This window comes from Sminthopsis crassicaudata, chromosome 5 (genome assembly GCF_048593235.1).
Source record: "Sminthopsis crassicaudata isolate SCR6 chromosome 5, ASM4859323v1, whole genome shotgun sequence".
Taxonomy (NCBI): domain Eukaryota; kingdom Metazoa; phylum Chordata; class Mammalia; order Dasyuromorphia; family Dasyuridae; genus Sminthopsis; species Sminthopsis crassicaudata.
The window spans coordinates 304,147,646-304,160,145 of NC_133621.1; positions in this window are offsets into that span (position 1 = coordinate 304,147,646).

Here is a 12,500-nt window from a genome sequence, read left to right on the forward strand (position 1 = left end):
GGGAGAGAAAAGAGAGGAAGAAAGGAAGGAGAGACAGGAAAAGACTGAGAAAGTGACAGAGAGAGACAGAGAAGAGGAGAGGAGAAGGAAAAAAGAGGAGAGGGGAAGAGAAAAGAGAAAGGAAGCAGGGTGACAGAGACAGAGAGAGACAGAATCAGAGAGACTGAGAGACAAGCAGACAGAGAGAAATACAGAGAGAGACACACAGAGAGAAAGAGAGATACACAGAGAGAGAGACACATACACACAGCGGGCTTAGCTCACATGCCTCTTCTCCACACAGCCTGTACTGGAATACATGTCAATCTCTGCTTCTCTGGTTATGTTTACAATGCTATCCAGGCCAGAAATATCCTCCCTCCTCCATTTACCATTTGAATTCCTAACTGTCTCTTAAAAGCCAGCTCCAGTGCCAGTTTGTACCAGTCCATTGCTGTTTGGGGAATAGAGATTTCCACAGTGAAAGCAGGCTGGCCAATATGCTAAGAAGCAATAGGCTTTCATGGGTTTATTTTTACTCGAATGATGGAAGGACCTACATTTGAGACATCCAGGAGGAGGAGAGGAAGGCCTCTCTGGATGGGCAGGGACCTATGTGTTCACTGCTCAGCCTGAGAAGGAATCTGGGCCCTGGGGGAGACCATCATCAAACCACAGCAAAAAGTGGAGGGGGATCAATGAACCTGGACCCAGGTTTTATCCGGCTCTTGTCACATAATTCAGTTCATTCATCATCAGACATTTAGGCGCTATTAGGCCTAGACAGATGTGAAATAACCTCTGCCTTCAAGGAACTTCCATTCTCCTGTTAGGAGTCAACCTGGACATAACTAATTACAAACTATGAAAAAAGGAATGGAAAGCAATAACGTCTCCCAGTTGGGGTGGAAACATCTGGGTTGTCACATGCTTTTGGACCGAATCCAGGTATTGTCTGGAGAGGGATGGTAACTTCCTCAATTGTTGGGGAGATGATGTATGATGATTTGCATGGAACAGGGCAATTTGCAGCCAAATTACTTTTCTGGGGGGAAAGAAATACAAGGGGGGGATTTCAGGAAAGAGAAAGGGCAAGAGAGAAAATATTCTGAGACCATCACATGGGTTCTCTGAGAAGATTTCCCCAATTCCCCGCGGTAGCACTTTGTTTTGTAACAAGAGAGCCCTTCTTGGCCCATTGGAATTGGACACTCATCTCACTAAGGGACTCCTAGCTCTGGGCGCAGGCAAACCAGGTTCAGTCCTAGAACAGCCTGGACACCAAAGAGGAGAGCCAGACTCTTTGTCTCTTTACTCTGGAGACCCTAGGAAAAATCCTTCAGCTTAGGTTCATCTCATGCCTAGGGGCTCCCCATAAGGAAGTAGTACTCTACATAAAAGTTCCCTGGGATATAGGTGATCTATTTACATACTCAACTACAGAAGAAATGCTTGAAAACATAAGTCTCATAATTGCAAGTTGATAAACACTTTCAATTATTCTTTTCATACCTTCCTAGGAGGCTGATATTTAAAAATAGTAAAAATGGAACTTTTTTTTTTTTTTCCTTGAGGCTGGAGTTAAGTGACTTGGCCAGGGTCACACAGCCAGGAAGTGTTAAGTGTCTGAGACAGATTTGAACTTGGTCCTCCTGAATTCAAGGCTGGTGCTCTATCCACTGCGCCACCTATTGGCCTTCCAAAATGAAAATTTTAATGGGATTGTTGAATATATTTTTAACGATCACCTTGGCCCTGCACTGTTCAAGTAGTTCCCTTCAAGTCTGCGTTTTCTGACAAGATGGCCCATGGCTTAGACTCAGCCTCCTGCCCAGGGTCAGCTTCTCTTCTGAGAAATGTTATAGTGGGGACAGCTGGGTGGTGCAGTGGATAGAGCACCAGCCCTGAAGTCAACTCTGCCCTCAGACACTTAACACATCCTAGCTGTGTGACCCCGGGCAAGCCACTTAACCCAATTGCCTCAGGGGGAAAATGTTGTAGTGGCTGCAGAAAACACCGTCCTCAGTGACAGAGAGACCTTCAAATATAATAAAAATGTCGATCTGAAGGCTCACTTATGCTCAAGAAAAGAAACCCAGAACCAAAGAGGCAGGCCAGGACTTGAGATCCAGACACATCTATTGTAGCTCACAGGATGTGGAAGGGGAGGAAGAAGTCATGGTTAGCTCAGAGAGGGAGCTCCAGGTCACATATTCACAACAATGAATGAATATAGCATTTGTTAAGCATAATATATTCAAAGTGCTGTACTAAGCTTGGGAGGGACAAATGGAAAAGCAAGACAGTCCCTGCCAACAAGAACTCGCATTCTAACAGGAGAGATAACACCTATTTCAGGTCCACGTCAGAGGGAAGGATCCTATGGTCCATGGATAGGACTGGCAAGTTAGATGGGTATGGAGAGAGCGTGATGGCCGGTCAGCGGGAATTCTGACTCCTTTCTCCTGAATGGTGATGCTTCCTATTTGGTGACCATTGAGGGCATTGCTTCATCTTCCCTGACCCACAAGTGGCTCCTTCAATAGCCAGGAGCGCTTAGTTCAAAGCTTGAAGCATGCTCCTTAAACAGAGAGAACACTGTGGGAGGGGCTCAGCTGATTGCCCCCAGGACTCCTGGGAAGAGATTTTTATGGAATAGTGGAAGGAGCAGCTGCTTTGAGTTTGGAGATCTGAATTTGAATCTTGGCTATCTATAACAATCTATTTTAGCACAAATATATTATACACACATATGCACATAAACTTGCTTAGAATGACACAGTAAATATATATATATATGTACATATATTTTAAAACAGGTTATAATTATACTGCCTACATCACAGAGTCATGATAGGGATATAGTGTGGTGAACTTTAAAGGGATGCATAATTGTGAGCTGTTTTTAATTTTATAAAATATTGAGTATCTGTGTATATGACTTATACAGAAGCTCCACTTGGGCAGGGAGAGAGTCCTAGATTTGAAGTCAAAGAACCTAAGTTTCAGGATCACAGACTCATTACAGATAAAGAAACTGAGACCCAGAAAGCTCAAGTGTCTTTTTCCCTAAGTTCTATAATTGACCAACATGAGTCTTTTCCTATGTGAAGATCAGGAGGGTACTGAATCTGAAACTATAACACTTGTATACAACTTTTATATATTTATTTGCTAAGGCTGGGTTAAGTGACTTGCCCAGGGTCACACAGCTAGGAAGCGTTAAGTGTCTGAGGCCAGATTTGAACTCGGGTCCTCCTGAATTCAGGGCTGATGCTCTATCCACTGCGCCCCCTAGCTGCTCCACAGCTTATATTTTTAAAAAACCAGATAATAAATTCAATCCATTATTCCAAAGCTTCAGAGAAAGACTTTAATTCAGAAAATTCCAATACCTTTTAAGAGAGAAAGGAACCATGGCCTAATGAATGGAGTATGAGATGTGGAGTCAAGGAAATTTGAACTTCATTATTATTATTTTTAAAATTTTCATGAATATTCTGCTTTTTGATCTCTTTCCTCCACACCCCTGACAAATGAGAAAGCAAGAAAAACAAATACTTGCATTGACCACGTCAAAATAATAAGCCTAATTCTTGTCTAAGAGTGCATTCTGAAGCATAAAGACCTAAATCTGAATCCCATTTTTGACACATATTAGATATTCTTCTTCTTCCCCTGATTCTACTTAGTTCACTGCATTATCTATATAAATCCTCCCAGGTTTTTCTGAAATTACACAGATCTACAAGTGGAAGGAACCTGAGAGGTCATTGAGCTGACTCTCTTAATTTACTGATGAAGAAACTGAGGGACAGACAAAAAGTGGACTCCCTGATCACAGTGAGATAAAACTTATTTAGTAACTCACAAACTTCAAAATAATTCATTAAGATGCTAATTTATTATTATTCAAAGTTGATAATTAAGTAGGATTAACTCTGTATTAAAGTTCTCTGTGAAGGGAGATTGGATTTCACCTTTTTTTTTTTTTTTTTTTTTTTTTAATGTCCTAGCTAGATTTTCCAGGCCATGGAAATTACTGCATGGGGAAAAGTCATCAAACAGCCCAGCTTCTGCCCGGCAGGTTACAACTGCTTTTACTTTGCCCAGTTTTCTCATTTGTGAAATGAGGACAATAATTCTTCTTGTCCAGTTCATGTTGTCTCTTGCTTGGACTCAAGAGAGATAAAATGCTCCTGAGGGTGAAAAGCTTTCTAAAGAAAGCAGCCTGCATTATGGGTGCCCAAATAACATTCAGTCCCACAACAACAGATTCATCACACCCCAACAGCATGTAAGGCTGTGCTAGAGACAAAGGGACAAAATGACAGAGAGAAATTGGAGTTCTGACAAGTTGGTAGAATGAGAAGTGATAAGCAAGACCAACTCCTCAACAGACACATTAATAAAGAGAAAAGTGTTCCTAAATCCAAATAAATAAATACTGGAAGGAAAGCAAAGAAGGGGAACTATTTAGGGACCCCAAAGGTAATGGAATACAAGGACTCTTCAGGATCCTAGAGAACCTTTCAAGGAGTCCCCAAGGTCAAATCTGCTTTCCTAACAATACAATATTAATTTCTAATATAGTAGCTCTTGAAAGATTAAAAAACCCATATAAACCAAAACTTTTTGAGGTTCTCAATAAGAGCATTAAAAGCTTGTGAGACCAAAGAGTTTAAGAACTGCTGCTCAAAGGAAAATCATCTCAGTTATTGTTTAGTCGCATCCGATTTTTGATGACACCATTTGGGGTTTTCTTGACAAAGATACTGAAATGGTTTGTCATTTCCCTCTCCAGCTTGTTTTATAGATGAGAAAACTGAGGTAAAAAGGGGTAAAGTGGCTTGGCCAAGGTCACACAGCTAGCAAGTGGCTGACTGAATTTTAACTCCGAAAGATGAGTCTTCCTAACTCCAGGCCTGGTGCTCTATTCACTGCGCTATCTAGCTGGATAGCTCCAAGATAAAAGAAAAAGAATGAACAAAGAAATGAGTAAGCAGAGAAAAATGACAATTCTATGAAAGAACATAGTTAAAAGACCCCAAAGAGAAGTCACCAGAAGGAGAAAATAATATGTTTCCTTCAACAATGGCTTTAGAGATGAATCCAGCTCTCACAAAAGTCCATGGACTTGGATTAAAACTCTTCAAAGGAAATAAAAAAGAATTTGGCCCAAATAGAGAAATGTCAGTGTCTGAAAGAGACTATAAGTAAAACGGAGTGATGTTGAGGGCTCACAAAAAAATAGTAACACGGAAAAGTTACTTAAAGGTTTGCATAATGGCACATAGTCAAGGAAAAAGGAGAGTCCCAGTATCAAGGACAAAAATGATAGAAATGCTAGAGCATGCCTCAAAATAAGATCAAAAGACAACTTAGCAGGTAAAAGGCCTGACCAGGAGAGCTCAGAAAGACAATGTATAAGTCTCTAGATTCCCACTCCAGAAGGTGAAATTGGAAATCTTAATCCATTTTAGGAACTCATTCGAGAAATTTCCCCGGTTTTATCAAGATCAAGGGGTGACAATCAGATCAAAAAATTCACCTGGACTCTTTCTTGAGAAACATCAGCTTCAGCTCCCCCCAGAGATTTAGATAAAGAGATTTTTACAAGCAGTTCCGAGGAAGAATATCATTGATTTATTAAGAATCCCACTTCAAATCACATGGGATTATTCCCCCACAGTGAAAAAAAGAGAGAAAAATGGAAGGCGATTTACAGAAAATGAAAGAGTATCAAACCTCATCCTAGAGTCTTCTGCCCAAGGGAAACGAGGAATAATATTTGAAGATCTGGCTTTGATTTCCCATATTTTTACACACTTGTATAGGAAGATATGGAAAAGAAATTGGCCATAGACTCAGACACAGAGGAAATCTCTCTTCTGATAACTCCTGGAGAGAAAAGGCCAGAAGGGAACATTTGGTCTGTAAATCAATATAAGGAGTGCCTGAAGGGGTGTTATGACCTAAAATTGAGTTTGGGAGGCAATGGAAAAGAAATTGATTTAAGGGGTGAGGGAAAAAAAAAACTGAGAAAAGTATTTGTTATAAATGTTACTCAAGGCAAAGAAAACTCTCCCAAGAAGAGAAGATAGGACTTGGAAGGGAGATTCCAGGTCATGTTACCTGTTGCTAAAAATGGAGGGTTGGAAAGACCCATACTTTCCTCTCATGGCAGGCAGTGTTTTCTAACTAAGGCAAAGAGATTGTTTTCTTGTTTTGATATTTCCCTGTGATTCTGTGATTGGCGCAACTCACATCAACATCCCTCCTTAGGGTAAGGAGGCGACCACTGGTTCTTGCCAGCAGAACCCAGCTTCTGGGAAACATTGAGCCTGACAAATATAACCTGGATGGAGAAGGGGAAAGGGTCATAGAAACTGACATCGGGGGCTCTTTCCCAGAGGTTGAGGTTTTTGGGGTTTCTTGTTCACCGCCTGTGGCTGTAGTCCAGGATGGATGGTCCCTATGAAAGGAAATCTCTTTGCAGAGCTGTTTCTAGACGTGGCAGAGGAACAGGTATGTGGTGTGGTCTCTATGACACTGGGGACAAGAGGAGTGGGCAGAGAACATGGACTAATAACCCGGGACTACGCTAACGGCAACATTAGGGAGATGGACCAGAATTTCATCAGAATCATTTTTAAAATGAGCAGAATATGGAATGTTATTGTTCTGTAAGAAACAAAGAGCAGGATGATTTCAGAGAGGCTTGGAGAGACTTATAGGAACTGATGCTGAGTGAAGTGAACAGAAACAGGAGATCATTGTACACAGCAACAACAATATTATAGGATGATCAGTTCTGATGGATGTGGCTCTCTTCAACAATGAGATGATTCAGTCCAGTTCCAGTGGTCTTGTGATGGAGAGAGCCATCTACACCCAGAGAGAGACTATGGGACTGAGTATGGATCACAACATAGCATTCTCACTCTTTCTGTTGTTGGCTTGCATTTTATTTTCTTTTTCATTTTTTCTGGTTTGATTTGATTTTTCTTGTGCAGCAAGATAATTGTATAAATATGTATGCATATATTGGATTTCACATATATTTATACCATGTTTAATATATATTGGACTACTTGCCATGTAGGGGAGGGGATGGGGGAATAGGAGGGAAACTAGAACACAAGGTTTTGCAAGGGTTAATGTCGAAGAATTATCCATGCATATATTTTGAAAAAATAAAAAGCTTTAATAAAGAAATGAGCAGGAGAAATCATGGAGAAGAAAGAACAGACATTCAGGACAGTTTTGAAAGTAACATATAGAACTGACTATATGCCTTTAAAATAAAAAGAAGTTAAGAAACATGAGAGATTCGTGGTTTCATGTTGTATTCACCATCATCAGAAATGCTCTTTTTTTGGTATTTAAGTTCAAATTTAAAAAAAATAATTTTAAGAAAGAGATTAAGCAGAATTCTATCTCCCTGCAATGACCTTCACCCCCACCCCCCTTCTCCCATCTTTTTTTCCCTTCCTTCCTCCAAGAACTTTACTGGGGAAACTCCTGCTAATTTTAAACATATATTCAATCTCTTTTCCTTGTGTCTCCTTTTGTTTTTTGTATCAAATGTTGGGAGAAGGGGTGGGTGAGTGGATGGGGAGGAGAGATCGACTCAGGCCACAATATTATGGTATCCTGCTGTTTGAAGCATTGTTTTCATTGTTTATTTGACTTTCTTAGGCTGTTTTTGAGTATGTTGAAAATCACATGGTCATTAGTAGAGAATTGTTGAATCTTTTGAGGTTTGGGGAGGATGTGTCCAGCTCCTGGAAAAATGCCAAGGGGGCATGGACAAGTGTCTAAGTGCTTACACTGCATCTCAGCCCTTATAACTTTTATACAGATAATAGGGAAAATTCTAGATCTTGTCTACACAGATCAGGGCATTAAGTAAGATTATTCACTCTCGGAAAAGAGAAGCTTATTCTAAAATGGAAAAATGGAGGACCTTGGTTTGAACCTCAGTTATGTTAGTTATGAACTTTATGACTTTGAACAAGACACTGGCCTTCAAGTCCTCACCTGTAAAATTCTGAATCAGATGCACTTTATATCTTTTTATCTTTCTGTTTCTAAATCCATGATCCTAAGAACTTGTCATTGCTATTCATGTGGTCCTAGAAATATTACTTTTTGCAATAAAAGAAGAAAAAGAAATGAAAGAAAAAAAAGAAGTAAAGATTGGTAAGAAAGATGTTAAAATGTCTTGATTTTATAGTCGAGATAAAGGTTATATAGGAAAACAAAGATCAACAATAATACTGAGCTAGCAAACAGTTTCAGAAAAATGGAGAGATAAAAGATAAGCCCATAAAATCATCTAGTTCACCAATTAAAATTTAAAACAATGATAAAAAGAGAAATGATATTTAAATAGCAATGAAATGTATTAACTACCTCATATAGAGCATTTAAATTCAACTACAAAATAATTTTTACAGAAATAAAACAAAAAGTAATTAGGGAGAGAGTCAATGTTCGTGGCTAGACTGAGCTAATAGAGAAAAGGTAGCAATGAAAACCATACAGATAAAAATAGCAGCATTATATTTTGTAGAATTAGACAAAGTAATCATATATCATAAGAAAAGTCCAAGAATAGAATTGCAGTTAGAGAAAATAAAAAGGAAAGGAAATAAGTATTTCTAGATCTCAATTCTGGATTAAAAAAAAAAAAACAGAAATATTTTTACAATGTAATGGACTTGACAATAACAAGATAAAATCAAGTACCCATGGGAACCAAGTTCTCGATAATACTAGGATTACAAAACACAGAAAAAAAACTTCATTATTCAAGAACTTATTAAAAAATAGATAGCAGTTTGGTAAAAAGTGCTAAGAGACAAGTATCTCATTCCCCAGGCCAAAGTAAATTCCAACTATTTCAATGATTTAAATATTTAAAAAAAATCATACCTTGTGAAAACTAGAAAATAAGGAAATGTCATCTTTTATGTCATCTTAACTGTGGAGGATTCTTAAAACACTATGACTTGGAAGAAATTATAAAAGAAAAAAATAAAAACCAAAAGCCTTTGTGCAGTAAGAACTGAGACATCCAGAATAAGAAGGAAAAAACCTGATCACACTGATTGCCAGGTAGGCAGGAACTTTGGAAAAGGCCTTGAGAATGTCAGGGATAATTGCATAGTGCAAGTGCTTAGTAAATGCTTGTTGCATTGAATATCATCAAACCCATTTTTAACTTAATAAGTAGATAGTTACTAGGGAATTGCCAGAAGCACAGAGGAGATATAACTGGTCTGGAGTCACATAATTTATAAGTGTTAGAGGCAAGATTTGAATTCAGGTTTTCCTAAAAATCCAGCCCCAGAAATCCACCTGCTATTTTTTTTTGTTTGTTTGTTCGTTTTTTAGATTGTTCTATAATGCTGGTTCTCATATTTTAAAAGTGAAATGAAAAGTTGTTAGAAAAGTTGGAAAATCTCTATTTGAAATACTCCTAGAGCTTAAAATGATTGGCTGTTTCTAAAGAATAGAGCGAATTCTTCTTGTTCCCCTGAAGCCTTAACAATAGGACTGATGGCTCCCTGCAGGTGGCTGGATGATGCCTGACTTGTAAAGGAACAGTGACCTTGGCACCTTGAGTTGGTGATTTTAACAGGATCCTTCTGATCCTATCATAGAGCAGAAGTGGGCAGACTTGAGAAGATTGAGAAAAATGTCAAAGTCAAGGGCTGGTGCCTGGCTGCAGATACCACCTGGTGACTTAAAGAAATATCTGGAGCATTGCACAGATTTGGAGAACAAAGACCAAAACAATGTACTGAAATTTCAGTTTAAAAATAATTCCTCTCTCAGCATAAAAATAATTTCTCTCTCAGCATCAGAGGCTAGTATTTTCAAACACAATAAAGGAATGTCAACATTAAAAACCTTTTTTTTTTCTTTCAAATGTTTCTTTCCTTTCCTAGAAGAAAAATTAGACATGTTTATTATCTGCTATAATTGACAAGATTTAGATGGTTGCAGTAGCAGTAAGATGCCAGTGAGTCTGACCTCATTTCTGGGAAAGCAGAGGTTGGGGAGATTTGAAAGATTCTGTAATAGCTTCCTGTTACCTGGATGTGGGTAAGGATGGGGATGATGCCCTTCAAATATTTTTGGGAAAAAATCCAGGACAATGCTGAAGCTGGCAGGTTCTGCTTGAAAATAGCCTTGATGTCACAGAACCATACAATGAATCTATTGAACTTGAACGCAGCTCTTACCTTTGTAACTTTGAGCAGGATACTTTATGGTATTGAGACTCAGTTTTCTTATGTGTAAAATGGGGAAAGCAATACCCTATACTCCCTTCCATACAAGGGTCGTACTGTTTAATTTTTTTTCTTAGTTCTGATTTTTGAGTATTCTGTTTTTACTTGATGTCTTTCCAGATTTAAAATTTGTTCAGTCAAAAAGAGCTGCCTGCTTAGTTGAGTTGAGGGAAATCACAGATTGAAACATTCGTGTTTTAATTCTTCACAGATTTTGTAGCATTGTTTACACACTTTTATGTTCTAGAGTGTATATTAAATGCACTGTCAGTGGACTTGTCCTATTCTAATGTACACATTGCAGACCTTAACAAAAGAAAATTTGATTAATTGATGCCATTTTGCATCACTGACAGATTAGTTTGTCCAATTACATCTGTCTTTTCTAATTTAAATGTATTTTAATTAGTCTAGAAATTATGATTGTTGTAATAGAAAGGACAGTGGACCCTTGGAACCAAGAAGACCAGAACTTCATTGAGTCCTAGGTCCAGTGCTTAATATTGGGTATGTAGGGAAGTTTCTTTCTTTCTTTCTTTCTTTCTTTCTTTCTTTCTTTCTTTCTTTCTTTCTTTCTTTCTTTCTTTCTTTCTTTCTTTCTTTCTTTCTTTCTTTCTTTCTTTCTTTCTTTCTTTCTTTCTTTCTTTCTTTCTTTCTTTCTTTCTTTCTTTCTTTCTTTCTTTCTTTCTCTCTCTTCCTCTCTCTCTCTCTCTCTCTTCCTTCCTTCCTTGCTTGCTTTTCTCTCTCTCTCTCTTCCTTCCTTCCTTGCTTGCTTTCTTTCGATTAAAGCTTTTTATTTTCAAAACATATGCATGGATAATTTTTCAACATTAACCCTTGCAAAATCCTATGTTCCAATTTCCCCTTCCCTTCTCCCCACTCCCTCCCCTGGATGGCAAGTAATCCAATGTACGTTAAATCTTGTGAAATATATATGTAAATCGAATATAGGCATACATCTTTATACAATTATCTTGCTGCACAAAAAATTTAAAAAAATGAGAAAGAAAACAAAATGCAAGGAAACAACAACAAAAAGAGTAAAAATGCTATGTTGTGATCCACACCCAGTTTGTAGGGAAGTTTCTTAACCTTCGTGGGCCTCAATTTCATCACCTATAAAATAGGGATCATTCAACAATCATTTATTAAGTGCCTACTAGGTGCCAAACACAGCGAGAAGTGCTATGAATAAAAAGGCAAAAATTTAACAGTCTTGCCCTCTAGGAAATTGTACACAATAACACTTGTGTTTAAGGGGACCAAATGGCATAGTGGACAGAGAATCAGTACTGGAGTCTGGAGGATCTGAGTTCAACTATGACCTCAGACATTTGCCACTTACTAGCTGTCTGACCTTAGACAAGTCACTTAACCCCAATTGCTTCTCAAAAACAAATAAATAACACTTTTTATTAAGGAGCTTATACAATGGTTTTAAGCAGAATTTTTGAAATCTTGAGCTGCTATGTTTATGTGAGTACTTATTAGAATGCCTGGCTCCTTCAAGCATTTCTTTAGTGCCTACTGTGTATACTCTGAAGGGGACACAAAGAGGTGGAAAAGACTTGGTCTCTTATCTCAGAAGAATGTCATCTGCCAGAGAAGTTAGGCCATATAAGTAACACAAATGGAGTGTATGATACAAATATGGAGGGGAAGATTCCTCCAGGGTGGGGAGAAGAATAAAGAGAATTGATAATTGTAATGTCTATCCTGAGTCATCAAGAAAAGGCTAACTTAGATTCTTATACTGTTTTTGGGGCAATCTGGGACAGACAATGAAGAAGAGTTTCCTTCAGAATCACAGAACCTCAGATGTGATCCTCAGAGAAAATTAAATTCAGTTTATGTGAATGAATGAAGGAAAAAGCACATATTGAGTGCTTGCTGTGTACCAAGCACTGTGCTAAACCACATCAAGTGGTATCAAGTATTGTTATACATAAAAACTAATAATGCTGGAAATTATATAGAGCTTTGAGGTTTGCAAAATACTTTATAAATATTCTCATTCTATCCTCACAAGAAATCTGAGAGCTAGGTATTATTATATTATCCTTAGTTTTATAGATGAGGAAACTGAGGCCAGGATAACACAGCTATTGAGATGTCTAAGGCAGAATTCAAACTCAGTTCTTCCTGACTCTGAATCTAGCATTTTGGGGCAGTTAAGGGGCCCTGAAGAATACCAGTCCTGAAGTTCAAATCTGGCTT